This window comes from Vicugna pacos, chromosome 1 (assembly GCF_048564905.1).
Source record: "Vicugna pacos chromosome 1, VicPac4, whole genome shotgun sequence".
Lineage (NCBI taxonomy): Eukaryota > Metazoa > Chordata > Mammalia > Artiodactyla > Camelidae > Vicugna > Vicugna pacos.
This window is the reverse complement of record NC_132987.1, coordinates 120,416,699-120,424,910: the sequence shown is the minus strand read 5'-3', so window position 1 is coordinate 120,424,910 and position 8,212 is coordinate 120,416,699. Positions and strand designations below refer to the sequence as shown.

Sequence of the window (8,212 nt, the reverse complement as noted above, 5' to 3'; positions counted from 1 at the left end):
ACGATGTGGAGTCTCTTCCAGTGTTCATTTAGAGGATGCATTACCGCCCAACTTGCTCTCTGATTTGAGGTCTGCCGTCCAGAACAGTGCTGGGACTCCCCAGTAGAAGCAGGGCCTCAGGAGAGCCCCACGCCTGCCAGTTCTTCAAAGGGGCTCCAGTCTAACTGGTTTTTTTGTGGGGAAAAAAACAAAAACAAAAAACAAAGCTTGGGAATTTATGAAAAAAAATTTGGTCTCATATGAAAAAAAGTGGCTTCTTTCCCTGATGATAAATCAGCTCTCATGTTGCATTTTCATGTTCCTTGTCTACAAAACACAGAAAAACTTGTGAAGTAAAACATTTAAAACATATAGATCAACTCATTTTTTAATTTAAAAAATTTGAAAAAGCTTTCGAGTCTCTCGTGGAGACATACAGGATGCACCACACTGAGCATAGATTCATCAGAAACAAACCGGAAATAAGACAAGACTCCTCGCCTTGCTCTGAGACCCCAGCAGCTCGCAGTTCTGGCCGGTGGTTTGGGCACATCTGCGAGACCCTGTCGGCTGACTCATTAGCTCCTTATCATTCTTTCCCAGGAGACGGTTCACAGGGCTGTTTTTTGCATTGTTAGCCGGCCTGAGGAGCTGCGTCCCTGGGTCTCTAGCTTCTCCTGTCAGTTGATTGGAGATGTCTGTCCTCCAATCAGCTCTTGATGCAGCTTCCAGGCCCCGCTTGGGGAAGACGGCTATTCTCCCCAATTTGCTCTTTCTGAAACACTCGCAGAGACAATGGTTTTAATCATCTCAAACCAGCCGCTCAGCTTGGTGACTCTATTTGTCTCTCTACCTACCAGTCTCAGCAACGTCGCACCAAATGGGAGGTTTCTCCAGAAAAGCTGGAGCTGATTTATTGACCGATGCAGGTGAAAAGAAAGAGCTTCGTAAAATCACAGCAGCACCGATGGGTGAGAAGATGGCGGCGTTGGCCGCTGAGAACCGGAGATCTGCCTGCCCGGAGCTGAGATGAGTCCTTCTAGCACTTTGTTTGTTTCTCCAGTTTCGTTCTCGGGCTCCACGTGCGTGATGTGAGCCCCGCCTGCGTGTGTCAAGGCTGCTCTCCCCAAGAGTGACCTTGATGGTGACACTGAAGATCAACTCATGTTCTCACTTTGAGCAGGAAGAGACTGCCTTGGACTCTGGGAGCGATGCATCTCTTTACACACGTGACAGTTGAGCAAACTGAGTCTCTGAGAATTTCGGTAACTGGCTTCTGGCAGGGCCAAGTTTGTTCCTGGCGGTGCCGACTCCCCAGCCACAAGGCAGTCCTGTCACACAGAGCGTCCCTGGTGGCCTGGGGTAAAGCCTGGCCTTTCACTCCTGGCTGGGTGACTGCTTACCTCTCAGCATCTGTCTCTTTTCCTAGAGAATGTGGACGGAAGATGTCTCTCCATAGGACTGGTCTAAGCAGTGATGAATTAAAATGTCACAGCTTACTTAGGAGGGCATCTGACATGTCAGTGCCACACGAGGACTAGATGTGACTGTTGTCACCTCAAACAGGAAGACAATATATCATAGGGGGAAACTGACTTGATAATTTTTTAAGGGTTTGTCAAATACATGTTAATTTTTTTCATTATGTATTTCCGCCCCCCCCCTTTTTTTACTGGACTCAGATTTCAGTTGTTCACAGTGCCTATTTTTCACAACCCCCCACCCATGTCCCAATTATAAGCAGGTGCATTATCAATCTATGTGAGTCTCTGCAAGTCACCTCTGCATGAATGGAGGCCCGCTGCTCACGTGGTAGTTACACTGCACTGCGTTTTGGAGAGATGGCACTTTAGAGAGACAATCCTCATTTTCACGGTGAACACATTTATCTTCCACTGGCGCAGGAGATGACTTTGATGAGATCCTCTCTTCTCTCCCGACAGGGACGTGAGGAACAGGCAGCTTGGTGCACAGCCTCTCTGACTCCGTCTGTAATGCTCCCCTTACACTGAAGCCCCCGCAGTGGTTTTAGAAGCTGTGAGGCCACTTCCGCTAGACCACGGTTCTCGTTTTCCTCACTCCCCTCCCCACCTCCCAGGCTGTGCTGGGCGTCCACGCTTGGGGTGGACCCAGGAGCTCAGGTTGATAAGGAGAAGCTTTATGTTGTACCTCCTCTGCCTTTTCGTTGCCCAGACTCTCAGAAACACCCAGCCTTCCAGGCCACCTCCGGACGTCATGTCAACATGCCTCCGTTGTTTTGTTTTCAACTGAAGCATAGTTGATTTACGACGTTGTGTTAGTTTCTGGTCTACAGCATAGTGATGTAGTTATACATATATATACTCTTTTTCCATATCCTTTTCCATTATAAGCTATTATGTGATATCAAATATAGTTCCTTGTGCTATATAGTAGGTCTTTGTTGTTTATCTATTTTATATATAGTAGTTTGTGCTTGCTAATCTCAGACTCCTAATCTATCCCTCCCCTCTTTCCCCTTTGGTAACCAGAAGTTTGTTTTCTACATCTCTGAGTCTGTTTGTTTTGTAAATGAGTTCATTGATATCATTTTTTTAGATTCCACATTTAAGTGATATCATATGATACTTGTCTTTCTCTGTCTGACTTACTTCACTTAGTATGACAATCTCCAGGTCCATCTAGGTTGCTGCAAATGGCATTATTTCATTCTTTTTTATGACTGAGTAGTATTCCATTGTCTATATATACAGTTGTCTGTCAGTGGACATTTAGGTTGCTTCCATGTCTGGGCTGTTGTAAATAGTAACATGACTCCATTTTTATTGGGCTGGATCATGTCCCCTACAAAATTCATACACTGAGATCCTTACCTCTAAGGCTTTTGGAGATAGGGTCTTAAAAGAAGTAATCAAGTAAATGAGCATTTAGGGTGGACCACAATCTAATATGATTAAAAACATCCTCATAAGAAGAGATCAGGACACAGACATGCACAGAGGGAGGAGACAGTCACCTCCCAGGCCAGGAGACAGGCGTGAGCGGAAACCAGCCTGCAGGTACCTGGACCTCAGGCTTTCGGCCTCCAGAAGCATGAGACGGCAGCCTTCCGCTGTTTGGATGTCCAGTGTGTAGAGCTTAGCCGTAGCAGCCCTAGCCAAGCAGCACAGTGCTAAGTGCAAGGTGCCCAAGGTCCGTTCGGATTCTAGATCCCCTCGGGCGAGCAGACGGAGGCCGAGCGGTTGGCAAGCATCTCTCTGCTCCCGTGTGGAACCAGACAGCGTACTTTCAGGGAGCTCAGGAGAGACTCAGGCAGAACATCATCTCAGAATATTTTTATGTTGAGTGCTTCCCCTTCACCCACTCCAAATTAAGTAACCACAGTTACATTTAAACAGATGATATGTACATTTTAATAAGACATACAGTGTTTTGTTCATAATTAGGCCTTTTTACTCTCATTTTGGAGAAAAGTGAAGGTGCTATTCAGAGTTCTAGCCGTAAATTATAAGAATCCCCAGTGAATTCAAAAGGATGAGCTCTTTAGCTGGTGCCTTTTTGCCTTATGTCCTATGTTTTGAGAATGAATTAAGCAGAGGAAAGATGTGTACAGAAAATAATTGAAGTAAGAAGAAAAGTTATAACATGCACAGTTTTTTAAGAAACAATGCAGCATCATGTTAATTCGTTTCATCAGAGAAAGAAAATATCCTTCTGTAAAATATCCCCCGGGTTCTCCTAAAATGCTAGATCCATTCCATGCCACACATGTGTTCAATCATCACTCCATGGCATTGCTTCCAGAAAGTTCTATGGCTTTGGACAGGGATGACAGCCACCTCTGGAGCCTCTCATAGTGCCAACCACAGTCCCTCGTGCACGGTACAGGCCCTCAGCACATGTACTCAGCTCTGGTTGGTGCACAAACAGGTTCAGGATGGCATTTATTTGTTTACCACTGTGGATGGACAGCACGAGGAACCTACTGGTCTCAGCCTTGCTGTACACAATGAAATGTCACTGAATCTAGTTGCCCTTGGAAACCCAGCTCCATGACTGATGCTTGCCCTTGACTTAGCCTCCTGTTAAAGCACACTCCACAGAGTGATGGTCCCTTGCTTTAAACCCTTCAGAGACTCCTTTGCACAAGGAATAAAATCCAAACCCCTCCCCAGGGCCAAGGAGGTTCTGCAGGATCCACCCTGTGGGTCCTGACTTACCTTATTTGTTCTCAATGCATGCGGCCCCAAAGACAATTATTGTGTTTTTTTTTGAAAGTCTGAGCCCTTGCCAGCTTCAGACTTGTCCTATCTACAGAGAGAACACAGCGGTGACCCCTGTCTCCCAACCCCAATCGAGAGTCCTGTTCAGCCGCCTCCTGGGGACCTGCTCTTTTCCTTTATGGCACCTGACTTGGTTATGAATACACACACTTTACACTCTAAACTGTACGTTTCACGAGGCAGGGCTTCTATCTGTTTACACACTGTTTTCCTCTGAACTAACATCCATCCTTTCAGACTCACTAGTTGTTGAAAAAATGAATTAGGGAAGCACAGAACTATCACCTACTGTTGTTTTAATGAAAGTGTATCCAGATTTCCTGAGCGCTGCTTCTTCAGAAGAATGATGTCGTGGGACACTCCCTGCTTTGCTAACTGATACTCATTAGCCGCTGGAAATGAATTTTGAAGCAGTTTGAACTAGAGGACATATTCATCACCAGAGGAGAGGAAATTACCCCTTCGCAGTCTTAAGTGAGGTCTGCCAGGAATGACTGCGTCGTAGACAGGACCCTTGACCTTGGACAACTGTGAATTTTCCCTACGTGCAAATGAGGTCACTTCGATACCCCTTTCCTGGCCCGGATACTAACACTGGATAAGACCATGAACAAGTGTAGTGGAACGCATTGTTCGCGAGCGTTTAATCGTTTGCCAAGTGGCAGTTTGTCAGTTTGCCCCTACATTCCGGGGAGGAAAGCACTTCCCCGCTTGCCTCCTCTTATTTCATCCTCATCTCGAAGCCTTTCAGCCCGGCTGCCCCCTGCTGGCCCCGAGCTCCTTCTTGGTTACTTCAAGGTCTAGAAACGACGAGCTGAAGGTCCAGTCTGCTCTGCTGTCCGTTTTGGTGTAAACTGTGAGCTAAGTTTTGTTGCTGTTGTTGTTTTACATTTTTAATTTTTTTAAAAAGAAACATCCAAGGAAGAATATATCGTGACACATGAAAATTACATGAAGTTCAAGCTTCAGTGTCGGTAACTGAGGTTCCACTGGGCGTGGCCACTCCTGCTTGCTTACCTGTTGCCTGTGGCTTGTGCCGTGGTGGCCGACTTGAGCAGTGGTGACAGATGTGGTCTGCAAAGCTGTAAATATTTTCTAGGTGGTCCTTCGCAGATAGTTCGCCAATACCTTGCTTACGTGATGACACCTTCAAGGTCTGGTCTTGCCTGCCTGTCAGCTGGGCTCCTCTCCCACCCTTCAGCATCTCCGGGTCAATGTAACGTCTTCTGGGAAGCCTCCCTGCCCCCAGCTTGTTCCTGGTCCTCATTTCCTCAACCCCCAACCCCCTGCCTCACACTGTGTTCCCCCCACTCCACAACATGCACTCCAGTTAATACTGCTGGGATGGGAGAGTTCAAATTCAGCCTCCTCTGTAGACCCTCAGCTTTGGGAGAGCGGGTCCATGTCTGTCTTAGTCACCATTGTATCAGCAGCATTCAGCACACAGAGAAACATTTATGGAGAACATGACCGAGGCGGAGAAGAACAACTTCATAGACAAGACAAGAGGCCTCGGGAGCTCAGCTGGTCAGAACTTATCCTTTGTATCAGCGACTCTTTGTGGTCACTGGCCATGAGATCACCACGACTGGTTAGATACACGGGCAACATCAACTCTGGATATCTCCCAGGGGTCGTTCGTCAGAAGCTATGTTTGCACTACTTGGTAGAAATTTTACCAAACCACGAGGCAGCGGCAAGAACTCAAACAATGAGCTCACACGGACTGGACACTTAGGTACATACGTGGGGCTGAGCTCCATGGGCGTTCCAAGGCTGTCACTCCCAGGCTCAATTTACAGATGCAAGTGAAGGCAAAGGAATTGCATCTTTGTCCAGAATCCAGATTAAAATCTAGATCCATTTGTCCCATCGCTCCATACACGAATAGGCTCGAGCATAAGTCACCTTCACTAAGTGTTCATTCCCAAAGCTTGCCACCACCTTGGCATTCCCCAGGGACTGTAGGATGATGTCAGTGACTTGCAATAAGCGGGCTCCAAAGGGCAGCTGGGAGGACATTCCAAACCCAAGAGCTGCTGAAGGCTGCATGGCATCGTCCTTGGAACCAAGGGTGTGTCTACAACACAGCGCTGTTACAGGTACCCATTTAGAATCTGTTTTTCTCAAGATTTCCCTTGGGTAATCCTGAAGGGCAAAGCCATTTTGAACCCAGAGTCCCACAGTATTTACTGTGCTACTTTGTAATGGAAATAATGTCCGCTTGACGGCTTGGGGCTCTGAATTCAAAACCAGCCTCAGAAGTACGTGTAACAGACTGTTTTTCTAACACCAGGTAATGTTTTAAACCAAAAATATTGTATTTGTGGCGAAGACAACTTTTGATCATCAGCCGCTAAAAAACTCCCAACAAATATAGTTTTCTTCACCTTCCTAGTCAGCCTGACAGGGAGCCTGGATATTTTTCGCCTTCAAAAATGTATCCAGGACTCTTAGTTTCTGCTTCAAAATGTAAAGATCTTGAAAGTTGTTACCATCATCTTTACAACAAAAATTTTTTTTTGAGCTAAGAATGAACAATTGGGGAACTGAGACTAAAGGGAAGGCCCTCACTCCACGCAGGTGTATTTAGAGAGAGCGCCACTGAGCTCTGCTTACCTGGGGCGGAAGTCACAGGAGCCCTGCACTGCCAGCAGCACTCACGTGGTGATGGTGAGGAATTGCTGGGGTCTGTGTACGGACTAGCGTGCGGGTGAGGAGCTGCCGGGAGCAGCAGCCTGCGGGGCTTACTACAGGAAGGCCATCAGGTTCGCACACTGAAGGGCAGAGGAACATCCTCTTGTGTCTCTGGTGAAGGGAGAGCAAAGTAACTATTTTGAAATGTGAGCAGGGCTTTGTCCTTGAGGGAAAAGTCTTTACCAGAACCTTACCCCAGCCTGGAGGAAAGGACATTTCCCACCTCAACCTTCTCGTCTCACACACGAGATAAGCAAAGCTAAGAAACTCTGTGACGGTCACAGCCCTGGGACGTGGACCCACTGAAATTCTTAGGTTTAATGATATAATTTTAGCTGCCTCCTCTCTCCGCACTTCACCATCCCATGAACAGGACCCCTGTGTATTAACAGTGGCTTAGACCCGAAAAAAAGTGCAAGACACAGACTCTATTTTTTTAAAAGTTCTTAGGGAGGCACAGAAATAACAAGAAGGACCTGGAAGACCTTGAAGTCACAGACACACAAGAACATCCCCCACCCTTAAAAAAAGGAGAACAAGAAGAAAGGAAAAAATGACGGTGGTATGTATCTCACAAAACACAGCAGGAGCTGCACGTGGAGAACCGTCAACCTCCGATGAGAACATCCAAGCCACGCCTCATATTCCGGATTGGGAGGCTTAGCAATGTTTCAATGTCAGTTCTTTCCAATTTGATGTGTAGACTCTTTTAATAGAATGAAAAAAAGACTTACTCTGGCGGAAAATGTTTGCAAAAAAAATAGATGGCAAATAAGCATATGAGAAGACACTTATCATCATTGGTCACTGGGGAACAGCAAATTAAACCTTACAGACGTGCGTGTGCGTGTATGTGTGTAAAAATCTGCCTTCTCTATGAAAATGCCCTTTCAGAATATAAAGCCCATTGGGTCAAGTGTTTTGCCTTCATAACCTAGGGGACCCCCATGCCAATATACAACCATCCATATACAACCATCCTGCCTTTTGTCGAGTTACGGAAGTAATTCCCCAGCATCCATTCAGTGGCAGGGCGTAGTATCACAGGTACGCAGTTTTTATTCTACTTAATGCGTATGCATCCGTTCCTACCCTCTTCTGAGTCTTAGAAGTTATAGAGGGTGATAATCATAGCATTGCTGTGAATATTTAGTAAGACGGTAAAATGTGTGCCTGACATGGAGTCGTTTATCAGTAAATCTTAGTTTCTGTTTTTAAAAATGCTGTATTTGATTGCTGGGCTCATGCTTGAGTTCTCACATCATTTTTTGTAC

The 8,212-nt window shown here is 46.2% G+C and overlaps 1 long non-coding RNA gene across 1 annotated transcript; it reads left to right on the top strand.

The window, feature by feature from the left end:
- The first annotated feature begins 5,722 nt into the window (after positions 1–5,722).
- LOC140685716 (uncharacterized) lies at positions 5,723–7,778 on the top strand. Its single transcript, XR_012059084.1, has 2 exons — positions 5,723–6,343; positions 7,382–7,778. It is a non-coding gene; the product is annotated as an uncharacterized lncRNA (long non-coding RNA).
- The last annotated feature ends 434 nt before the right edge of the window (positions 7,779–8,212 follow it).